The following is a 25,206-nucleotide window of genomic DNA, read 5'->3' as shown; positions in this document are numbered from 1 at the left end:
TACTGTGATACAAACCGTAATAAAATTATATTTAAAGCATTATATAAGAGAGAAAAAATCAGTTAGTATTCCCTGGTTAATTTCAGACATAATAATTATGTAAGTTGGCTGTTATTAAGTAAACATCTCTTTAATGCAGATGAAAAGAGGATTGTGCTGCTGCTGCTTATGATGATGATGAAAACTAGCCTTTATGAATGCCTTCTGTATGCATGATTATAAGTACTTTGTATATTTTATCTGATTTAAACTGTATCATACATGACATAATAGTTTAAAGTCGCCTGTTTGTTGACTGCGTTTTACTGTCTACTGCCATTTGATGGATTCTGTAGATGTACTAAGTCCATTCTTCATTTCCTTTATAAAAACCAAGTTATTATTTGTGTAATGTTCTAAGCACTATGATAAATCAAAGAATGAAATAGGCAGAGATCTCCTGGGGCAGTTGCATTGAGCAGAAGAGATAAATTATGCATGTAATAAGATGCAAAATAAAAAGTGCAGTGTGAAAGAAATGGATCATAAACAGTGGTAGGAATTCTGGGGTGGTCATAGAAAGTTTCCTGCACAAGTGGAATTTGAAGTTCTCCTTCAGGGAGAGCAAGAATTTGAATATGAAGGTGCTAAAAAAATGTTTTTAATCTGAACTTGATAAGGACTTTATTTAGATGAATTATTACAAAGAGTGGGGCAGTTGCAACAGAAGGAGGACTATTGTGATAGAGAGACCATTTTGACCATAAGACCTGCACACCTCTCAGGGATTAGGCAAAAAGACTTTTTCTTTTACATAGAGGAGAAAACAAAGCTGGCAAGAACAGGGTGTAGGGAGGTGGTGTGAACAGAAATGGCATGATGGGAAAGCAGATCAGAGAAGGTTTTACCCTGAGGCCAGCCTACGCTGTGGAAGGGCTATTAAGAAATGGCTTAGTGATGGCTCAGGATGAGGGTAGGTCAAAGTTGGGGGCCTGCGGGAAGGAGAGAATCTTAACCAAATTATAGCTAACAGGCATTTTGTTCTGGCTGATCAATGGGGACAGCAATTTAATCATTTATGAAGCAAAGATGGGAATTTGGAGGGTCTGTGTCTGGCCTTGTCATAGGTAAACAAAGGAGCATCCCTGAGTTTTATTTAAGTCATATGGGGAAGTGTGGGTTTTTATGATAAGCTGTTGCCTAGAATACAAAAGGAGGGGGAAATTTCTTAAACTTTGCTTTTTTCTAGGATCATAGGTTTTGGGTAAAATTCAATATTGTCAGCGATGTGGGAATAATGAGGATTCCCTGATGAATGAGTTGTGCATGGGAGGGGTTTCAGTTAGTCAGGAAGTCAAGATTTTGAAAGATTGCACTAATAAATAGTAATAGCACCTTATATCTGTGAACTCATTTAAATAATCGTCACAACCATCCAGTGACATGGGTACAATTATTCTCCCATTTTATAGGCAAGAAATTTGAATTCCTTAAAGGTAGGTAACTTTGTCACTGCTAGTAAGACATACATCTGGGGCTGTGACTCATAAAGCCCTGGTCTCCCAGTAGCTGACCCAACCTCTTTTCATTACTTCAAACTATTCCTTTAACCCAGAGAGAGAGAAGGGATAAAACTCCTGGAATAAGGGAGACAGGACCTACGGTGATTTTCCCATTTCCAAAAACAATGGACTCAACAAATACATATATATGAGAGACGTTATGGGACACTAAAGAAAGAAGATTGTAGAATACTAGAAAATACAAATTTGGGTACAGCAGCAGCCAATGGAACTTCACAAAAGAAAATGACAATTAGCAGGGAAGATTCTGGATGCAGAGAATAAAAAACCTCAGCTAGTCAGGACAGAAGGGGGCCTACTGCTTTGTGTGCTTTCTCTTTGTGTGGGAATGAGGATATGCGTGGACATTAGGGTCAACTTAACACTGTCATCTTTGTCGGCCCAGGTTTCCAAGCTTCATTCTGCCATGGGTGAGATTATGGCAGGCCTTGAGGTATGAGCAGTAGGTGGAAAATGCCTACTGCTTTAGTCCTTAAGAGCATCTCTGAGCTACAAATCAGGCATCCCCACTAGTACAATTTAGCCTTCCAGAGTTAAGAACAATTGCTTAATCCAACAGGCATTTACCTCTCCTTCCCTTAACCAGCTACATTTGCGTTCATTTCTACTGTTCACAAGTACCATTGTTTTTCCTAATGATTATCTTGTGATTCAGTACATTTGGTCTAATGAGCCAGGGAATACATAACACATGGTGGAAAATTTTACTGAAAATATTGGTAACTATTTTGACACGTCAAGAACTGAATGAAGTTCATGTAGAGAGCATAGTTTATATAGCAGTGCTGATTGCTACAACCAACAGAGATTTTATTGGAAATGTAATAATAAAAGCATTTAACTTCTGCTGAGCGCATTCTATGTGTCTGGACCAATGGTAAGCACCTTCACATCCTTATTTCTTTTCATCTTCCTAGGCACCTATTAGTCAGGGATATGGTTTCTGCTTTATGGATGAACAAATTAAAGTTAAAAGAATTTAATCACTATGCTCATGAGTTTGTACTTTAATCCTTAGAGCCCAGTTTTGAACCTACACCTCTTTGATTTAAAAAATCTTCTAAACTATTCTGTGAATCAATCACTCACATTTTTAAGGCTGATCAATAACAGCTCTGCTGCCTAATAGCTGTGTGACCTTGGGGAAATTATTTAACTGCTCTTTGACTTTGTTTCTTAATCTGAAAAGTGAGGGCGTCCATGTCTTCATCATAAGATCGTTGTGAAGATTAAATAAATAATATGTGTAAAGTATTTAAAAGACCTACATAGCCACCATTTTCATATACATTAGCTGTGGTTATTGATGATGATGATTGAGATGACAGTGAAACCATGTTCTTTCTTAAAAACTCAGAGTGAATAGCCACACTCAGTGTCTCAGTATGACTTTGTGTGCTCCAGCAGTAGGATTGATTATATTTGTGTACATATTCTTTGTTTCCCCATACTCTTGTACCAGCTTAATTTAAATAAAAACCACAGGGAATTAGGAGCATTGGTTTACTCAAAATTGAATTCACATGTAATTTTTTAAAACATAAATTGAGAAAACTCCTTTGTGTCTATGTTTGAACTTCTCTGACTTCCTAAAATAAAATTTAGATTCGATCTCAGAGGACAGGGTGGCATCTTTGACAACTGAATTTTAGGAAACTTAAAAAACAAACAAATGGGATTTGAAAAGCCAACATAACATTGAAGAGGAAGAACAAATCTGAAAGCCTGATACTATAGGACTTTGATACTTACTTACTCTTTGGTATTTATTTACCCAGAGGAGTTGAAAACTTTTGTCCACATAAAAGCCTACACACACATCTTATACCAGCTTTATTCATAATTGCCAAAAATTGGAAGCAACCAAGACATCCCTTCAATAGGTGAGTGGATAAATAAACTGTGGTACGGTCAGATGATAGAACATTATTCAGTTCTAAAAGGAAATTAGCTATCAAGCCACGAAAATACATAGAGGAAACCTAAATGCATATTACTAAGTGAAAGAAGTCAGTTTGAAAAGGGTACATACTATATGATTCCGTCTATATGATGTTTTGGAAAAGGCAAAACTATGGAGACAGTAAAAAGATCAGTGGTTGCCAGAGTTAAGGGTGGGGAGCTAGAGGTGAATAGACAGAGCACAGGAGTTTTAGGGCAGTGAATATTCCCTGTATGATACTATGTTATACATTTTTTGTGTGGTTTCATATTTTTATTTAAATTCTAGTTAGTTAACATAAGCTTTGTTATGCATCGGTCCAAACTGATAGGATGTATAACACCAAGAGTGAACCCTAAGCTACGCTATGGACTTCGGGTGATTATGATGTGTCAGTGTAGGTTCATGTTGTGATAAGTGTGCCACTATGGTGGGGGATGTTGTTGATGGGGAGGCCGCGCATGTGTTGAGAGAGAGGGTGTATGGGAAATCTCTGTACCTTCCTTTCAATTTTGCTATGAGCCTAAAACTACCCTTAAAAAATAAAGTCTTTTATAGCAAAATAAGTAAAGAAATTACATATCATTGCCCTGGTGTAAAGAATCAAGATTACTAAAATGCAAGAAAAATTTACTCATATTTCCCATTTGTATGGAACATAGAGATATTAACACTGTCTTGACTTACTTGCTCCCTATGGTGGTCAGACTGCATGGAGCCTGAGCTGAGCCTGAGTTTTCTCATCTAAAATATATGTTGATAGGTGTGCATGGTGATTAGAGATCAAACAGGTCAACAAAGAAGTAGCAGGGAAAGGACTGAGGTGCAGAAACAAGGTTCTTTCCTAGAAATTCAAAGGTAGATCGAAGTAAAAGTCACTTAAGGTTGTGATGTGTCTGAATATTGGTAGTAGTGCTATGTGCCTCAGCACAGGCTTTAAATAGCCCTTGGAGTTTGTGACAACTTTATGCTCTGATAAGTATGTATTTGTAGATAATTCAGGCTGAGTTTAAAGGTTTGCAGCAGGGGGATGAATGGATAAAGATGCGGTATGCATATACAACGGGATATTACTTAGCCATGAAAAGAATGAAATCTTGCCATGAGTAATGATGTGGATGGAACTAGGCAGTATTATGCTAAGAGAAAGAAATCAGTCATAGAAAGACATACCGTACCATACCATACCATATGATTTCACTTATATGTGGAATTTAATAAACAAAACAAATAAGCAAAAGGGGGAAAAGAGAGAGACAAGCCAAGAAACAGACTCTTGAAAACAAACTGATTGTTACTAGAAGAGAGGTAGGTGGGGGAATGGGTTAAATAGGTGATGGGGATTAAGGAGGGCACTTGCTGTGATGAGCACCAGGTTTTGTATGAAAATGTTGAATCACTATATTATACACCTGAACCTAATATATTGTATGTTAACTGGAATTTAAATTAAAAACTTTATTAAAATGTTGCCAACGACAACAACAACAAGAAAAAGGTTTGCAGCAGGGGTTGCATAAGATATTGTGAAAATGGTATTGAACGTGATCTTAAATATCTTATTTTTTAAAATTCTGAGTTCAGTTCAAGTGTAGAAATCTTCATAGTCACAAAGGTCAGCAGTGAAACCTTCTCATCACTGCTCAGCACTGATGAGCGTTTCATACACACATATACCCTCCCATCTCTTTCATCCATCAGCCAGTCCTTGGTTCTCTGCTGTCACTTTTATAAACATACATGCCCACATGCTCACATTCATACTCACACACTGACAATCCCAAACATAAGCCCTTATTGCTTTAAATTACTTTTACTTCTCAGAAGTATGAAGATCATGCATCAGGCAGACTGGAAGGTCTTCTGATGCTCAGATTCAGCTATTTTCATCATTGATCTACTTCACTAAGAACAGATCTCAGAGAATTAAATATTTTAAATATAAAAAATTAAACTAAATTCACTTAGGAGTCCCACTATATCCTCTGTGTAGCTATGGCGTTTATTTCTTGCTGCCTTGCAGCTGAGCATAAAAGAGCAAATGGTGGCCTCTCTCTCCAGTCCATACCGACTAGAAAAATGATCACACAAACAACTACCGATTTGTGCTTGGTTAAAAAGAAAATATTTCCATTCTAGAACACAAAATGAGTAAAAACAATCTAATTCTGTTTAAGGATTATACTGATTGCTTCTGTATCTTTGAAACAAAAAAATAAGTAAGATACAATTTACACAACCACAGGTTTGAAGAAATTGGGTCCTGAATACTATGATCAGGGCATCTTTCTGTTGCCACCTGCCCTACCTCAAAACGATTCTCCACATTGTGAAAAACAGATGCTTAAAAGCCATCAGTAACTCACTCCACATTACTCAGAGTCCCAAATCTTTAGTTGGTTTATCTAACCATCAATCATTTGTCCTCACTCACACCCCATCTCCCTTACAAACTACGAGTTTGTGTTCTCGTAGTGTCAAGGCACATCTGTTTCACACACTTTTATAGTTATATATTTATTTTCAAAACTTTTTTTAACATTTATTTTTGAGAGAGAGAGACAGACAGACAGACAGAGTGTGAGCAGGGAAAGGGCAGGGGTGGGCGACACAGAATCCGAAGCAGGCTGCAGGCTCTGAGCTGTCAGCAGAGGGCCCGATGCAGGGCTCAAACCCACGAACTGCGAGATCTGACCTGAGCTGAAGTCCAACGAACTGAGCCACCCAGGCGCCCCTATAGTCATATATTTAAAGTAATGTCTCTCAGACTTTGATATGCATAAGAATTATGTAGAGATATTGTAAAAATGCAGATTCTGATTCCGGCTGATGCGGTTGCTGCAGGCCCCAGACCACACACTAAGTAACAAGGGCTTAGAGTCTGTCTGCTTCTCTGGACCTGGGGACAGGATCCTCAGAGCCTGAATCACAGCAGGCCCTGAATTAACAGCCACTGAATGAGTTTCAAAAGCAACAGAATCTCGACAATATAACATTTTCATTTTAAAATACAAGCAGTGCTTACAAATAACCATTTGAGAAGAACTTTGTTAACTTCCTTCCCTCCTTCTGTATCTTGGTACATCCATCTGTTCTTCCTGTCTCTTTGCCTCAAAGTTCACTGGTATCTGGAATTTCTACCCAATCCCCTGCTTTTCCTGTATTCCTTTTACACCCTGGAGGCATTTTCAATGATAGCACTTCTGAAAATAAAAAGTAAAGGAAGCCAGCATAGAGAGATGAAGAAAAATGAACCTCTGTTCTCCTCTTCAGATACCAGTTGAGTTACTTTCTTGTTTCTCCCAATCTAACCTCTTTGGACCCCATCAGACCATTTACCAAAGAATCCCAAACACATCCCTAGACTCCACTTTGGTATTGTAATGCTCAACACTGTTGTCTGTATGTTCCTCGGGAATGGAAATGAACCTTTTATCAGTCATTTATTTATAGAAAGACTTGTCTTTTAACATCTAAGTAAAGATTTGATCATGTTTTGAGCCTATAAATATATTTTTAGATGCATACTTACCCAGGGCTCGGGGGAGAGAAGGCATGTAGTCATTTTGTTCCAAATGCTTATAGTTGGGTGTATTGTGAAAACGGAAAAATGAAAATTGTCATAAACTCCCTTTGGTCCCCTTACCACCTATATACCCAGCCCTTGTCTCAAATACTTGGAGCAGTCACTGTAGCAAAGGAGGAAATTGGTGAAAACATTTTATGAGATAATAATTTTCCTACCAGGTGGACTGTCTTTTAGTAGTACAGGCCCTGCTCTTCTCCTGTTAGGGTTAGACATGCTCCCAAGCAGGCAAAAACCATCAAGTAAAGCATTGTTTCAGGGAGATAATATGATTATACTCGGAAACCTTGACACTTGTGGTTTTAGGAAGCCATAGACTGACTTTTCTACTAGGACGTACAAATCTTTGTTGGGCTTCAAACTTATTTAATGTCCAAAGGAATAGTATAAGAAAGAAGGTTAATTAGTCTGGATTTCTATGTAAAACTTACGGTATAACTTACAGAGCATATGCTTTCTATCCTTCTCTCTCTCTCTGGGATGTAGTCTATATCTACATGATAAGTAAAATGTGTATTTGTATTTCTATATCCATATATCTAATTCGTATCTTTCATGTTTGCATTTCATGTATATATGTATGTGTATATGTGTATGCTCTATATTTTCTTTTTTTTAATTTTTTTTTTTTTTTTTTTTTTGAGAAATAGAGAGCATGAGTGGGGCAGGGGCAGAGAGAGGGAGACACAGAATCTGAACCAGGCTACAGGCTGTGAATTGTCAGCACAGAGCCCGATGCGGGGCTCGAACTCATCAACTATGAGATCATGACCTGAGCCGAAATCGGACACTTAACCTTCTGAGCCACCCAGGAGCGCCTATATTTTCATTTCTTGACAGCTGAGGTATGAAAGATATCAGAAGAAAACCTCTTGGTAAATGTGTAGATTTGGCCACTAGCAAGATATTAGACATAATATAAATCTCATACTAAAAATGCCATCCCCCAAATACAAGGAGAATAGAACAATTATACCAGGGTGTGAATTCTAGCAAATTAAAAGAAGTATCTGTATGATCTATATTTCTAATTATCTGACAGAGTGCTGTTAATAACTTTTCTGGAAGCCACAAGCACAGCAGTAGCACTTAATTATGATGTAGTCTTAAAATATAACACAATGCACTTTTTCTATGGCCTTCAAGATCACATTGGCAGCAAAGCCTACCATAATGAACTGTCCCGAAGCCTCAAGATGCTGTTTTCAGCAATTTTGCGTTTGAGTATTCAGATTCTACAGTGTGAGAAATCTGACTTGAATGTGCTCCGCCACAGTAACTTCAGAATATTCACATTTTTCCTTTTCTTCATTTAAGGCCAGGTTCATAAAAAAGCATATGGAATATTGCACATAAATAGCTATCGTGAGCTAAGAACTGGATACAACCTCAAGATTATTCAGGACAGGCTGATGATTATTTTGCCCAGTGGATTTCTTTTTGCTGCGACACACACATTAAAAAAGGGCCTTCACATTTCCCATGGTTCTCAGTGGTAAACTCAACAGCCTATAATTAGCAGCGCACAGTTATTCAGTCATCTGTTTGCAGTCAAGAAAATACATCATTTGTTTTCTTTTGATATTTTGTTTCACATCATGTAAGCGTATGTCTAAAGCATTAATAAAATTGTAAATTACACATTTGAAGATTAGATCAGATAAAATCTCTTAAACATTCTGACATTCTCTGTAATTTTCTTCCTTTTGCAGATGTTGGACCCATTTTGCTACTTGTTTCATTTTAATCTGAAAAAGTCCACCAAAAGAGAGAAAAGGAAAAGTTAAGTCTTCCTAAAAAGGACTATTATGCTAAATACTAACTACCAGAATAAGTCATCATTCATGGGAATTAGAAGCAGCCCCTTTAAATGTGCCTATGCTATTTTTTAAGATTTAAGATATTTTACTTCAATTTTAATTCACCACTAACCTGTGTCACTTTTTAAAAATGATAGGAATTTTTTCCCACTCAGGTTTTTTTTTTTTAATATATCAAGTGAGCACTTAACTGCTCTTTTTGGAGTCACTCTAGGGTGTTGCATTAATTTTAGCTGTAGGATAACAATAAAAAGTAATTTTAGTTAACCACAAGATAACTTAGGAGCCTCATAAATGAAAACACTTTTCTGAATGCCAGTTGTTGAAGATAGCCTTAACGTTCCCTCAGCGTGACTAACTTGAGACAGACTGCTTCATGGTTATAGGCCCCTCATCTCCCTATTCTTAGAGCATTAGCTTTAGAAAACTTGAAATTGTCAATTCTTCCCTGCCCCTTTGAGGTGTAAATCATCTCCTAGGCTCTTGCCAGTTTTGTATCTCAGGGATGTCTTTCTCAAAGACTTGGGAGCCTTCCCTTTGATATGTCATCATTAAGGGAGCTAAGGCACCCTCTCTCTAGAGTTCATGAGGGAGTAAGAGTCTAACTTTAATAGATAAATGCCAATTAGCAAACACAGATAGCCTAATCACATTGATGGATCCCCTTTCCCAGTATCCTTCAGTACTTTTCTACTAGCTCATCCCAGTGCTTAAAACCTCTTTCACCTTTTGTTATGGTGGAGTTGAGTTCTTTCTTGCCTACTGTGGTTGTCTTTCATAAAGTCTTCCTTGCCTGTTTAAGTCTGTCTGGTGCATTTTTCCTAAGACATTATTTAGACCTCAAGTTTCCTGTAAGGAATCTGGATCAATGTAAATAGATTTTTTAGAGGGTTTTAGTGAATATTCTAAGACCTAGAAATGCCTTATCTACCTGCAATTACTGTGTCTTACCCTTTTAAACCATACTACATGTTTTGCCTACTTTTATCATTCATGGTGGCAATATTCCTAAAATGTAATAAGCCTATTTTTTTCTCAACATGAAGAAAACTTTGTTTCTCAAAGTGAAAATAGTTGTGTTTATGTGTGTGTGTGTGTGTGTGTGTGTGTGCGCGCGCGTGTGTGATTAAGCAAAACTACACGTGTTAAAAATTCAAACGGTGAAAACCAGAGATTAAAGGAATGTTTCCCAGCCTTTTCAGAAAGGCTGAGATTCTAGCCACCCTCCCCCATGAGATTCTAAAACCATGGATATATGGTATATCTGTTTATATACTGTGGTTTTTGGAATGCCATAAACCACTGTAATAGCCAAGATTTCTTTGCCCCTCAGGAACCAGTTTTTGCACTCATGGGGTGAAAATGCCTGCTGAAAATGAATGGATAAAGCACAAAGTAAAAATCACCTAAAATCCCACAACACAGAGGTGACTACTGTTTGCATTTAGACAAACATCCTTGCATATATCTTAATATTTTATATCCTTTCTTTTATTCATTCTTCTACTTCAATAGCATAATGTAGAAATATTTCCATATTAATTTAGACGTCATCCTCTTCAAGTATGTCCCATAATTTATTTAATCGGTTACCTCTGGCACACCTTCTTTCTTTTTCTGTGTTGGAGTTTTAAGTAATGCTATGATCAATATCGTGCCACATCATCTTTACACATTTGATGAGATTTTTTGGTTGAAGATAGCGTATGATAACTTTATATAGAAAAATATAAAAAGTAGGCAAGAGAAAACAAACACATGATACCAGGATGTCTAAATGAACTAAACTACTATAAAAAATGCATAAAGATAACACATTCTTATAATGTATCTTAGATTGACAATGTTCTTTTAATTTGAGCATGATAAATGAGCTGAGTGCAGAAAAGAAGATTGCATTATATGTAAAATTTGGATGATGATATGTAGAATGTGTATTTTGTATATCATAAGGAAATGGTAGGTAGAAGCTTTATATTTAACAACAGAATATATTGTTTTGCATGTATAGTAAACCATTGCCCTACCACTCTTTCTTCCAAAAAAACTCCCCCAAACTGTTATTGGTGGGGAAAGGCGCATCTGTCCATAAAATTTATTTGTAAACACTTAGACTTTGTTTCTGTCCATATGTAACCATGTGGACATAGGCTGTCTATCATGTAAAGTAAGTAATTGAATTTCTCATTTTCTAAGCTCACAGTTTTATGTGTATTCATATCTTTCATTTGCCAGTTTTAAACTTAAATATATACTTTCATTTTATAAAACTAAAATAACCCTTGTAGAAGATGTAAGCAACAGCATGCAAATGAGCTCTTTGGTGCTGTTCTTAGGCAGTATTTACTCACTGTTCACCTTGTTGTCTACAAAACAGGGAAATGCATGATGTGATATCTTTAGAAATAATTTCTGAAGGTATAATTTCTGGACAAAAAAAGGCATGTCTTTTTATTTTTTTAAATAAAATTTCCGAACTATCTTCCAAAAAATCTTTGCCAGTTTACATTCCTTCATATTTTGCATGAGAAAACACTTGGGTAGTACCAATTTTTTAAATCTCTGCAACACTTATACACACAAGTGAATCCCCAATATTGTTTTCATTTTATATTATTTAATAACTAATTGGGTTGAGTTTTTTAATGAGAATATTGACTATTTGTATTTTTTTAATCTTTTTATTTTAAGTTTATTTATTTATTTTGAGAGATAGAGAGGGAGAGAACAAGCAGGGCAGTGCCAGAAGGAGGGAGAAAGAGAGAGAATCCCAAGCAGACTCTGCACTGACTGCTCGGAGCCCAATGCGGGGTTCGAACCCACAAACCGTGAAATCATGGCCTGAGATGAAACCAAGAGTCGGATGCTTAACCGACTGAGCCACCCAGGTGCCCCTTGACTATTTGTACTTTGAAAAGAGATTTCTCTGATCTTAGAACTTTCAGCAGGTTTTTTTTTCTTTCTTTTTCATTTCTTATTAAACATATTATTACCCACAATATAATCATCATGTGTAATAATTTACTGTAATTTTACAGTCATGCTTGTGGGAACTCTATAGGACTCTGTGTCCTTTCATTTTACAAATGATTTTGCTTCCTTGTAAATTTACTCTTAAGTGCAAACGAAGTTTATGACAATTGTAGATATATTGATGTATATGACTTATTATTCATACATATTACTATTCTTAAAATATATTTAATAATTTATGCAGAGGTGTTCAGAAAAAATAACATTTAAAATAATTGCAGTTCTTTCATGATCACAGGTATTTTTTATACATTTGAGGAGAACTCTAACATTCTCATGCATTTTTTCATACTGAAAGTTAGAAGCTTCTCAATTCCCTTCACTTTTTACTTTTTCTCTATGGACTTTGAACTGACATATTTGACTTTTTTTCATCTTTATCTTTTTTAAAAGTGTCATTAGACTGAGACAATATAGCATTTTTCTCTAAAGTGGTACTTTTAAAACAGATCTGATGGAAAGACGAATGTCACAGAGATAACAAGGAGAGTGTAAGCACACACATGGCTCTGCTTCCACTTAGGCTCATTTCACTTATTTTTGGGGGCTCGTCATGTGAAGCAATACCTGTCTTCGTATGGGCACATTTTTGTTTTATGCCAACCACTGCCCATTTCTCCAAGTTTATTAATAAGACTTGTTACTGATACAGTTTACTCCAATGCTCATGTAAATTCTGATGTTTCCCCAGTATTTTGAATATGATAATCCATACCCAGAAAGGAAAATGAAAGCCAGTAATTGTGCTTTGGTTTTGATGACCCTTTTTTGAGAATTGTCTAAATAAGTTGACAGGATTTCATTAAACCTTATGGGGAATGAGGTACTGTTGCATAGGTAGACCTTAAAAACATCATGCTCCATGAAAGAAGCAAGTCACAAAAGACCACCTATTGTACGATACCATCTGTATGAAATATCCAGAGCAGGCAAATCCATAGAGACAGAAAATTAATTAGTGGCTACCAGGAAATGGTGTGTGTGGGAGGACCTTTAGGAGGTACTCAATTATTATTTTAATTTATATGTTAGCTCCATAAATGCATTTGGACTTTTACTCAAATAGAATCGCATACCATACAATTTACTATTTTAACCAGTTCAGAGTGTAGAGGTTAGTGGATTTTAGTATCCAGTAGGCCCCTTCTTATCCATGGAGGGTACATTTCAGTACCCCCACTGGATGTGTTAAACTGTGGATAGTACCAAACCCTATATATGCTGTTTTTTCCTATAAATACATACCTGTGATAACGTTTAATTTATAAGTGAGGCACAGTAAGAGAGTAACAACAGTAACTAATGATAGAAAAGAACAATTATAGGGGCGCCTGGGTGGCGCAGTCGGTTAAGCGTCCGACTTCAGCCAGGTCACGATCTCGCGGTCCGTGAGTTCGAGCCCCGCGTCAGGCTCTGGACTGATGGCTCGGAGCCTGGAGCCTGTTTCCGATTCTGTGTCTCCCTCTCTCTCTGCCCCTCCCCCCTTCATGCTCTGTCTCTCTCTGTCCCAAAAATAAATAAAAAACGTTGAAAAAAAAAAAAAATTTAAAAAAAAAAAAAAAAAAAAAAAAAAGAAAAGAACAATTATAATAACAATATACTGTAATAAAAGTAATGTGACTCAATTTTCTCTCAAAATCTTATTGTACTGTACTTACCCTTCATCTTATGATGATGTGAGATGATAAAATGCCTATGTGATGAGTTAAAGTGAGGTGAATGATGTAAGCATTGTGACCTAACATTAGGCTATTAGTGACCTTCTGATTATATGTCAGGAAAATCATTTGCTTCCAGAACATACTTGACCCTGAGTAACTGAGACCATCAAAAGTGAAACTGCAGGTAAGTCGGGGAGGGGACTACCGTATTCACATTATCCTGCAACCATCATCATTGCCTAATTCCAGAACATTTCCATTATTCTAAAAATAAACCCTATACCTCCCAGTCCCACTGTACTCCTACTTCCTGTCTGTATGATTTGTCTATTCAAAGAGAATCATACGAGAGGTGGTATTTTGTGACTGGCTTCTTTCACATAGTATGTTTGTAAGGTTCATCCTTAGAGCTTATAGCAGTACTCCATTACATTTTATGGCTAAATAATATTCCATTGCACCAACGTAATACATACTGTTTATCCATTCATCATTTGATGTGCATTTGGGTTGTTTCTACTTTTTAGCTGTTAGGAATAATGCTTCTATGAAAATTTGTGTGCACATTTTTGTGCAAACATGTTTTGAATTCATGTAGGTATATACCTAGTAGTGAAATGGCTGAGTCATAGGTAACTCTGTTGAACTTTTTGAGGAAATACAAAACTGTTTTCCATAACAACTGTACCACTTGACATTCAAACACTACAAATCATATGTTTATGGTGTATGAGGGCTCCAGTTTCACAACATGTATACTGACTTGTTGTTTTCTAGTTGTTGTGTTTTTTTTTAATTTTAGCCATTCCGGCGACTGTAAAGTGGTATCACATTATTATTTTGTGCATTTGTTTTTAAATTGCTCACAGTACAAATGCGTCTGTGCTTTAATGAATGAAATGCATGATATCAAAATTATATAACCATTCTTGATGCATGCTGTGTATCTCTTGGTGTGCTACAAGGAGTTGATGATTGTTCTGTATTATATTTATGAAAGAAAAAAAACTTTATGGTAAAATTGAGGATCAGATTATATGTTTTAGGCTTTAACCTAAATCACTTTTTACAGCTAATTATTTCAACCCCTGAAAATCTATCTTTATTAAATTTTCAAAAGTAGCTTTAAAAGAATTGTACTAATAGACTTCTATGTTAATGGACTGGCCACTCTGGCTCACAGTGCCTACTGTCTGTAGTGCCCAGAAAAGGGAGCCCTATAAATCATCCTTATTTATAACCTTTCTTGACCTGAAATTCCATTAGTGAGAGGAAAAAAGCAGCTTCTCATTGAAAAATATATTTACATAATATCAGTATATAAACCATCCTTTCAGGGTAAGTTAAACTCCTCTAGAAATTTCATTAACTCTGTTAGACTGATAGTCATTAAAATAAATACGTCTTCATGAAACATTTTGCTTCCCTGGAGGCATGAGAATAAAATGATAAAACTAATTAAAACAATGGAGGGAAAGAGGGAGAAAGAAAATCACACTAACAGTATCTAGGTTTTAGATTTTCCTTATAGATAAACAAAAGTAATCTCTTTGATTTGGGTTTTATTATAATGATTTTAATCTCCTTTCAAAAGTGTTGTTCAAAATGACTTACTTTTGATAACAAAACTGAGACTCTTACTACTATCTCCTCAGGAATTCTCCTAATAGGGCATTTGAAAAGGCTTTTATTTTACTAGGTACAATGATCTTGCATGCATTTTTATTCAAGTACCTAGGAAGAAGCAGTTATGGCCAAGCTGGTAATTGACAAAAGTTGTGAGAACGTCTGAAGAAAAAAATGTAAAAGAATCCAAACATCTTACAACAGTTTGCATACCCCCCTTTTCTTACTCATTGGCCTGGGAGATGACACCCAGAAGGGTGACAGAGAGGAGCAGGAACCTCCCCTTCTCTGTGATAAGTCCATAGGGAGAGCCATCTTCCAGGGATGGCTAAAACTTGTTAGTTCTGGTGGATAAAGACTTAAGCTGCTTGAAAGTGAAATTAAAATTTCCTGGAGTGACTGAGGGCAAAATCGTGAATTAAAGAGAGTTAACAAAGAAAATACACAGATTACTCTGTAAAGGTCCCAAATGAGATCTTAGATATTATATTACAATTGGAAGATACTGTGGTATTTAAAATTATTTCTGTGTTTCACTATTTTAATAAAATGTGTCATGTGTGTTGTATAATTGTTAAAGATTCTTGCTCTCTGTTCTTGATCTCTTTCATGAGAGTGATTTGTACTATGTAATTTTGGCAGAAATTTCTCCTAGTAGCAAGCAGAGGGTTTCACAGTAAAATTTTAAGATATGTATAAATATGTTAAAATTTTGTCTGAAAATGCACAATTTTTCAACCACAGCAAATATGAGAATTATTTTCTCTTTATTCTTTACTATATGTGCCAGCATTACTTGATCTGTGGGCCTTTTTATAAATCTCATGATGCCTCCCCACCCCCAAATTGTAACATCTCAGGTTTTACAAATTCTACATTCAGTTACTTAGTTACACAGTTATGTTAACAATACATAGTTATTAACCATTATTACTGAGACTGATTTATATCAAAATGATGCAAAATGAGGACACAGTTCCAATGTGCACGAGTTTCCATTAGCAGAGTACAATCATGTTATTTGTAGATAGGGACAGGTTTATCTCTTCCTTTCCCATCTCTATGCACTGTGTTGAATCAGAGTGGTGAGAGCAGATGTCATTGCCTTGTTCTTCATTTTAAGAGGAAAGCATTTGCTGCATTCTGTCTTTCACCATTAAGTGTAATGCTAGCTGCAGGTTTTTGTAGATGCACATGATCCAGTCGAAGATGCTCCCCTCTATCTCTCTATTCTTACTTTTCTAAAAGTTCTTATCATGTATGGGAATTGGTCCATTTCAGTTGCCAAATTAATACATGTAGAATTCCTCATAGTATTCTCTCATTATCCTTTTGATGTTTGCAGGGTTTGTAGTGACTGTGATTGTTTCATTCTTGATATTAATAATTGGTGGCTTCCATTTCATTGTCACTGCTACTAGAGCTTTGACAGTTTTATTGAGCTTTCCATAGAACATTGATTTTCTCAATTGCTTTTCTGTTTCAATTTCATTCATTTTTGTCTTTGTTTTATTGTTTTCTTCATTCAGCTTGCTTCGGGTTCATTTTGATATGTTTCTAGATTCTTCAGGTGGGAGTTTAGATTATTGTTTTGAGATTTTTTTCTTTTTTCCAACCTATGCGTTTAGTGCTTTCAGATTTCCTCTTAGCACTGGTTTGGTTTTATCCCATAAATGATTACAAGTTGTGTTTTCATTATTACTTAGTTCAATGTACTTTTTTAAGTTTTTATTTAAATTCCAGTTAGTTAACATACAGTGTAATATTTGTTTCAGGTGTACAGTATAGAGATTTAACACTGAGACACAACATCAGGTGCTCATCACAACAAGTACACTCATTAATCCCCTTTACCTGTTTAACCCATCCCTCCCACCTGCCTCCCCTCTGGTTCACTGTATTTTTGATATTCATGAAGACTCATTATTTGACTGATAAATTATTTAGTAGTGTAGTTTTTAGTTTCCAAATGTTAGCAGATTTTCCTATTGCTGTTAACTCATTTTTAGTTTGATTCCATGGTGGTCAGAGAGCACACTTTGTATGATTTCGTTTTTTTTTTTTTTTTAATTTGTTGAGGTTGCATGATGCAAGACATAGTCAATTTTGGTATGTGTCCTATGGTAACTTAAAAAGAATAGGTTTTCTGATGCTTTGTGTGGCTAATTCTATAAATGATCATTGCATACCATTGACTGATGGCATTCTACCAAGTCAGTAGATTTGAATCTCTAGTTCTTGAAGAATCGAACCCTATATACAGTTGGTGCTTAATAAAGGTTTGTTGGATTTCATAGACCTGCTGTACTTGTACCCTCATTTCTGTCATCTGTTGTCATCTGCCACGGGATTTGACTAGGCAGGCTGTAGTGATAATGCTGCATAGCAAACAACCCAAAAGCACAGTTTGCTGTACCAATCATTTATTTCATAGTCACAGGTCTATAGCTTGGCTGTATTTTGACTGATTGTGTCTGTTCTTGCCTGATCTGTACTGAGCTCTGCTGGATTCCATGTTTTGGGTTAAATTCAAGTCTCTTCCTTATACTTTAATTTTTGGATCCATGCTGAAAGGAGCAGTAGCTTTCCAGAGCATATTCTTTACATGACAAATGATGGAAGGTCCAGGAGAGTTGGTAGAAATAGGGAATAACTCTCCAAGGCTCAGCTGATAATAGGCAGAGTGTCACTTTCATCCATGTTCCATTGTCCAAAGGGAGTCATAACAATGTCTAAAGCAAATGTTTGAAAAGGATATGTGTACTCCCCCTACTCTGGTAGGAGTCACCTCAAAATTATAGGGCAAAAGTCATGGATGAATAATTCTATTACAGTGAGGGAGTGAAGAGTTAAGAAGCAATGGTCCAATTTACTTCTGATTTACTTTCTGGATCTGTAATACTTACTATCTTACACAGGGATGAAAATGAAAATTAACCCTTCGCATGAGAAGGTGGGGAATCTTTATTTGATTTATAAACTATAAAGGATATTTCCCTTTGACATACAATGAAGTCTTATACATTGTGTTTTGGAGAATCTGAAGAAATAGCTTTAGTCAACTAATGAGAAAGTACTTCAGAATATAGTTAATATTACATCAAAGGCAATGTATTTTTTATTTTTTATTTTTAAGTGTATTTATTTATTTTGAGAGAGAGAGAGAGAGAGAGAGAGAGAGAGAGAGAGAGAGAGAAACAGAGCAAGAGCATGAGTGAGGGAGGGACAGAAAAAGAGAGAGAGAGAGCCAGAGAGAGAGAGAATCCCAAGCAGGCTCCATGCTCTCAGCACAGAGCCCAACACAGGGCTCAATCCCACAACTGTGAGATCATGACCTGAGCTGAGATCAAGAGTCAGATACTTAACCAACTGAGCCACCCATTTGCCCCAAAGGCAATATATTTTCAAATCTAGACTATATTTTCTAATTCTTTTGGTTTGGAACTATAGGTGGGTATTTGGTTTGGATAATTTTGGGGGGGGGGAATCTTTTGTAAGTTTGCACAGCTAAGCTAGATACAGTAACCTAAATAGAGTTCATCTTTATCAGTTTGACTTGTGTGTGTGCATATGAGTGTGTTTGTATGTGTGTGTGTGTGTGTGTGTGTGTGTGTGTGTGTGTGTGATGAAACATATGTACTTGCCATTTATTTTTGGAAACCTTCTAAGGTGTCTATGAGTTAGAAATATAGAGACTATTTAGTATCTTTCTGTTGGTCATCACAGAATACTATAGGATGATACACGTCCAGGATTTTTCAGGTCACAATTTGAATTTTATTTGAAGAGACACAATAGTCATTAAAAATACAACAAAGAAAACTCTGGGGACAGAATTCTTAATTTAAATCCAGAACAGGCATGTGGCACCTGATATCTCATGTACTCACAGAGTGACAGAACTTTTCTTACCAGTGTGGAATAAAGGAAATGGTTTCTCAGAGTCTGTTCGGGGTACTAATTGGTTGTAGTTGAGGCAGGAGTTTTAATGAAACAGACACTTGTTCTCCAAGAATTGATCTGGGACCACCAACACATTAACAGACTATTGAACACATAACAAGCAAGTGATGATTTGCAATCAGTCCTTGTCAGATTGGTTTCAGTTAAAACCTTTAACCCAGAACACAGGGATGACCTCATTATCAGTTTTCTTAGGTCAAGATCAAGCAAAATTAAGAGTCATATTTAAAAAGTATTTGTGTTTGCAGGCATTCATGTGAGTGACATTTTAAACACAATTATCAGAACAAAATAAATGCAGTTGAATTAGAATTCAATTAGAGCCTTTCCAACATATGTCAAATATAAAGGAACAAATTTCACTGGCAAATGAAGGAATGAAGGAAACATTTTAGAACACATTTATTGTTATCTGAATTATATAAGTTGCAAGGAAAGGACATCATTGAAATATTGGTATTAAATAAACTTTAGGGTTACCTGGGTGGCTCAGCCAATTAAGCGTCGAACTTCAGCTCAGGTTGTGATCTCACGGTTCGTGGCTTTGAGCCCCACATCGGGCTCTGTGTTGACAGCTCGGAACCTGGAGCCTGCTTCACATTCTGTGTCTTCCTCTCTCTCTGCCCCTCCCCTACTCACACCCTGTCTGTCCTTCTCTCTGTCTCTCTCTCTCTCTCTCTCTCTCTCTCTCTCTCTCTTAAAAATAAAATAAGCATTAAAAAGTTTAAATAAACTTTAAGGTTGTTATATTTGTTCTGATTTTCCCTTGCATAACATTTTCTGATTCTTTGTAATATAACAATAAGCAAAATGTAAGAAATTCAGCTTTGGATGTGTCTGCAGTTATTGCAGTTATGTTCTTATCTAGTGATATCTGTGTTATAGCTCCCCTCTCTCAACTTCCTTCATTGTTGTTTTACCTCCTCTCCTTTTCCCTTCCATGATTATCTACTTTTATAACTTTAACAATCAGTGACCCTCTATTTCTTCCAGTGCCCTCTCTTCCAAAGAACAGACCTCATATGCCTAGCTATTTACTGCAAGTGTTCATGGGGACATCTCCATGTTGCCTCAATATCTGTCCTCTTTTGTTTCTCATCCTCTGTCTGCTGTCCCCTTCCTTCATATTAAACCACAAAAAAAATCAATTCATCGTGTCTTGGTTTGACATTAGTTTATTCTGCCACCTGTGTCAAAAATTTCTATCATCTTTGATTCTTGCCTGTCTCTTAACTCGTTTTCATTTGGTATCTGACCAAATGGGTAAGGAGAAATTGACATCTGTGACTGTTTTCCAGAGTGTTAACATTTTATCATTAATTATCTTAGTGGCCTTAATTCTAACCTGATTCATAGTTCCATGGATTCTACCTGCTGATTCAAATACTTATGCCTAATGCATAGGCCAAAAAAGGTAAGCACATGACATATGGTCCTTGGCAGACATTTCATTTGACCTTGACATTCTCTCCTGATGTTCCTAGACATGACTTCAAAATTCAGTAGTGTCTCAGAAAGTCAAAATCAGTACAGTATCATTGGCACAGTATGAAATCTGTCTGCAGTCTTGGCCTGCATTACTATTATACCGTGTAAAATGCTCTTCTTGTCTGCTGTTAATTCCACTCTGAATATATTATACAAACTTTGATCAGATAAATCTGCCTGAAGCACACTTCTCCTTGTGTCATTTTACCATTCCACATGGATATAATCATCTGTATATGCTGGGATGTGGAAATGCTTGGGAAGTCCTGAGTAATGAATTGGCATGATTATTGCTTCATGACCTGTGTCTCAGAACTCATTGGTGCTAATTTTGGAAGGTCTCCAGAGTTAGGTTGGGAAGAATAGTTCTCTTCTTGAAAAGCAGAACTCTCTTGTTACTGTTTGGGGTGGAAATTTTCTCTCCTGTGGTTCCTCACGTGAATGATCCCACCTGCTTACTTTTACGCACAAAACCTGCACATCTTCCAGTTAGCTGATTACATCCACCATTTTGTTTTAGTATAAGAATGGACTCTTTCCTCCACCAGTCATTTTGGTGGGATTTCGTTGAGAAAAAAAGAAAAACGGATGTTCTTAGTCCAGAATTTTATATATTTTTAACATCTTTCTTTTGAAACAGTTTTCATCTTAGAAAAAGTTCTGAAAATACCATATAAAGTTCCTGTGTACCTTTTTTCCAACTTCCCCAAATTTTAACAAGTTATATAATCTTAGTGCAGTTATCAAAATCAGGAAATTGACATTTATTCAATACCATTAACTAATCTACAGATTAGTCCTGTTTTGTAAAGGGTAATGTTTAACAGTGTATTCACCATATTTATCCAAAGTTTTATTTCTCCTTAATTTAAAACAAAGAGATATAGCACTTAGACACAGTGATTGATCTTAATATTGGTAAGTGAAATAATAGAAGACCCTAATATATTTTTTTCATTCTATTCCCATTTCTAAAAATTGTTTACATGTAATATTTTATTTATATAATTAATATTTATCTAAGTTCACTCTTTGTATTGCAAAGAACAGCCTCTACCTTTATGTGATCAATCATCTGTAAGGCTTTATTTTTTGCAACCTAAAGAGGAAAAACTCTTAGGAGAATGTCACAGAAATCCATGCACAGGGACCAAAATGTAGTGTGTTTCATTCAAACTTGCACTAAGGCCTACAAATTTGTTAGGAAATGAGGGTCTTTCTATGTCTATCCATCTCTGTGTCTGTCTTTCAGTTTCAATGGTCACAAGTCATCTTATGCCATACTCGATAGGATTGTTTTTCATTTCTCTGTATATATTTCATGTTCTCTCTTGTTCAGACCTTTTTATCTCCTTACAAATGGCCTCATAATGGCCACCATAGTCAAAGTAGATCATCTTTAAGCTCTATTATTCACCATAGCCTGAACACTCCCCTTTGTGATTCTGTTTAAGTCCAAAAGAGGACTTGGCTGAATCCAACTTATTTGGGGATGGTAGGGCGAGGCCACATATGTTGAGTTGTGTATAGGTGCTTTCTACTCCCTTATGTCAAGTCCTTAATCCTTACTAAGCCAAAATAACTGTACATTTAGTTTTTGCTACGCAACAACCAATCCCCCAAATACAATAATCATTTGTTCACAGTTCTGTGGGGTCGTCGATTTGGGCTGGGCCCAGCTAGGATGGTCTGATTCTGCTTTGTGTGAGGTCACCTGGGCCTATTGCTATGTCTGGGACCTCAGCTGGTGTGAATGAGCTTTTCTCCTTATGTGCTTCTTCATCTTCAAGAGGGCTAGCCCAGGATAATTCACATGTAGACAGATGGGGTTCCAGAAGCAGCAAGAGGGTGCAATCTCCAATACAGAGGCGCTTTTCATGTCTGTCCTTGTGTCATTTTTGCTAATGTCTCCTTGACCAAAACAAGTTATATGGCCGAGCCCAAATACAAGGCATGAAGAAGTAGATTTTACCTCCTGTTAGAACTTGTGGCATCAGATTGCAAAGGGATACATTGCAGAGTTTGAAGAATTTATGGTCTTTTTTTAATCTATCATACTCATCTAGGAAAATGGGGTGGGATCGTGTAGATCATAACATTTAAGGACAAAAGGGGATGTTAGCAAACATTTCCCCAGTTAGGCTTGTGAATAGGTAGCTGCAGAATATGGTTAAGATAGTGAAGTCAGAGGGTGCCATACTTCATTTGTATTCATGCAATCAGTTTTCTTAATGATCTCAACAGCAGAGTCATGAAATTGTTTGAGGCAAGTATATAAGTAAAAAATGTACAATCTATCTACAGCCAATTCTTTGGTTATAATCTAATTAAGACTAGATAGCAATGACTGGAAATCATGTTTCCTGATGTCCTTCTGTAGCACAAGCAAATTAAAGATGTGTTACACTTCCCGGCGTGAAAGAACCCCCATAGAAAAAAAAACAAAAAACAAAAAAGACAAAAACACCGTCACAATTAACACTAATTGGAGTTGGTACTGGCAAAAAAAGATAATTAATTCTAGCTTGCTTTTATAGTTGCCCTCATGGGTTGAAGCCGAAGCACATCTATTGGTTTTGCTTGAAATTTGCCCTGGTACTGCCCACACTGTGCATTTATAGTGGGTAAATAGAATCAGTAAATTCCCAGTACCTAATGTGTCACTGTACAAAAATAGACAATCTGCTTATACATATTCATGTGTACCTCTGTTTTCTGGAATATTCTTTAGATAGAAAAGTTAGAATTTGACACATCCATGAAACAGAGTTCATTATGAGGTCAACACGGTGTTCTACTTCCTTTTGTGCCCTGAAAGGTACACCTTGGTTCTGAAAAGCATAATAGACTTTTACAAAGTGAATACTCTAGTCTCCACTGTCTTAGATTCGCTCTTGTGAAGAGAAGGGATCCCACTAGTGAGCAGAAAATCAATTGCTAACTTTCTGGAGCTGCATTAAGTTTTACTTACCAGTAGGATACCATTATCTCTTTTGGAACCTTGCTGGCTTAGCCATTAACTCCCTTTTCACAAACAGGGTCAGACCTTTGCTGCTTCTGAGTTAGAAGTTTTATACATTATACATAAACGTGTTTGTTTTTAGAAATGGAATTGCATGTAGAAATGTTTTGGCATTTTGTAGAGATAGCTGTTATCAAAGAAGGCCTGCAATGAAGTAGACTATAATTGACCTCTACCCAGTCTATTTTATGGCTGCATTTACATTATAGTCTCTATAAAGTTATTGCAGTGGTTTCACGTGTTTAATATAGCTATTTAAGTTTGCTTGAGTGAGTTACTTTACTCTCTGTGCTAGTTCAGACATGTGGGCCTTGAAAAGCATGTGTCCTAAGGCTTGGATTTCTGTGTTAAGTAGGAGATTGATCCTTTGATTTAAAAAGGAAAACAGTCACTTACTATGATATAATTCCTCTAATGAAGTTGCTGTTCTTCCGGTGTCCTTTATTAATTCCAAAATCAATTTTGAAACTACTTTGCTATCTTTTAATACTTTCATTGTACTAAAACTATAGAAAATTGTTTCAACTGAGAGAAGGTTGAACTAGGAATAACTACCACTTAAGTGCTACTTTTAGTTTGAGATAATAGTTGAAAGCAGTAAAACTGTCTGAAATTTATAATATAGTATCAGATGGTTCTCAAGATCTATTGCCCTATATAACGTTTTAATTAGAAAACTCACATAGAAATTTTGACCCTTCAGAACAAAGGCATAGTTTGAAAACCAAACAAAAAGCAGTGTGGTTTAAATGTTGAAGAATTGTGAGCTGTTAAAAGTGTCCCTAAGTGTGGCTTCATTTTATGTGTGTACGTCGTTTTATTACATCTGTGATTAAAAACACAAGCAAACGAGAACTTTTGACAAGCATGTTTAATACTCTGTTTTTAATGAGTCATGTTACATATTCTGACTCCTAAATTAGGATGTATCAGACAGTAAGATTATTCTACTTAAAAACTTAAAAAAAAAAAGAAGAGGTAAAAAGGACTGATAAGTGCTGTGTTCTGAATCATCTAAAACTAAGAACCAGTTTTAGTTCTAATAATTCCCAAGACTTGACTAAACCATATATAGTCTGGTGACTAAGGAACAATGGATCTCTCGATCTCAGGTTTCCTTTCTGCAAGACTGTACTTAGAATGCTTGTTTAGACTTAACAGTGCACCTGAGGGCCCATAGCAGTGGACATATTAATCGTCATTTCACAACATACAAGTGGTTATACATGTAGTATGCTCTGGGAGAAACTGCTTATACTTTCTTACATACTATTGCCGTTTTCACAAAAGACCATACCAAGTCTCATTTGGAATGCTCTCAGAACATTTAAACCAGCGATATGATGGAGTGAGCCAGTTTATACCAACTCACAAGAGCTTGACCAATGCTCCCCATCACATCCCTCCCCAGGCAAAACTGTTGTTAAACATTCATCAGCACACCACTGAGTTTTAAACTATATATAGTTTTATTTTTTTAAGTTTATTTATTTTGGGAGAGAG

The 25,206-nt window shown here is 36.2% G+C and overlaps 1 protein-coding gene and 2 non-coding genes across 3 annotated transcripts in view; 1 reads left to right on the top strand and 2 right to left on the bottom strand.

Annotated features, from left to right (window-relative positions):
- IL1RAPL1 (interleukin 1 receptor accessory protein like 1) overlaps positions 1 to 25,206 on the top strand; it is a 1,360,593-nt gene that overhangs the window by 836,052 nt on the left and 499,335 nt on the right. The gene's annotated exons all lie outside the window — the stretch shown is intronic.
- Positions 5,080 to 5,149, bottom strand: LOC145714777 (small nucleolar RNA U2-30). The gene has a single exon (XR_014136984.1). It is a non-coding gene; the product is annotated as a small nucleolar RNA U2-30 (small nucleolar RNA).
- Positions 5,323 to 5,402, bottom strand: LOC145714778 (small nucleolar RNA U2-19). Its single transcript, XR_014136985.1, has one exon. It is a non-coding gene; the product is annotated as a small nucleolar RNA U2-19 (small nucleolar RNA).

Source organism: Panthera onca, chromosome X (genome assembly GCF_046562875.1).
Source record: "Panthera onca isolate mPanOnc1 chromosome X, mPanOnc1 haplotype 2, whole genome shotgun sequence".
Classification (NCBI taxonomy): Eukaryota; Metazoa; Chordata; class Mammalia; order Carnivora; family Felidae; genus Panthera; species Panthera onca.
This window is presented reverse-complemented; position numbering and strand designations above follow the sequence as displayed.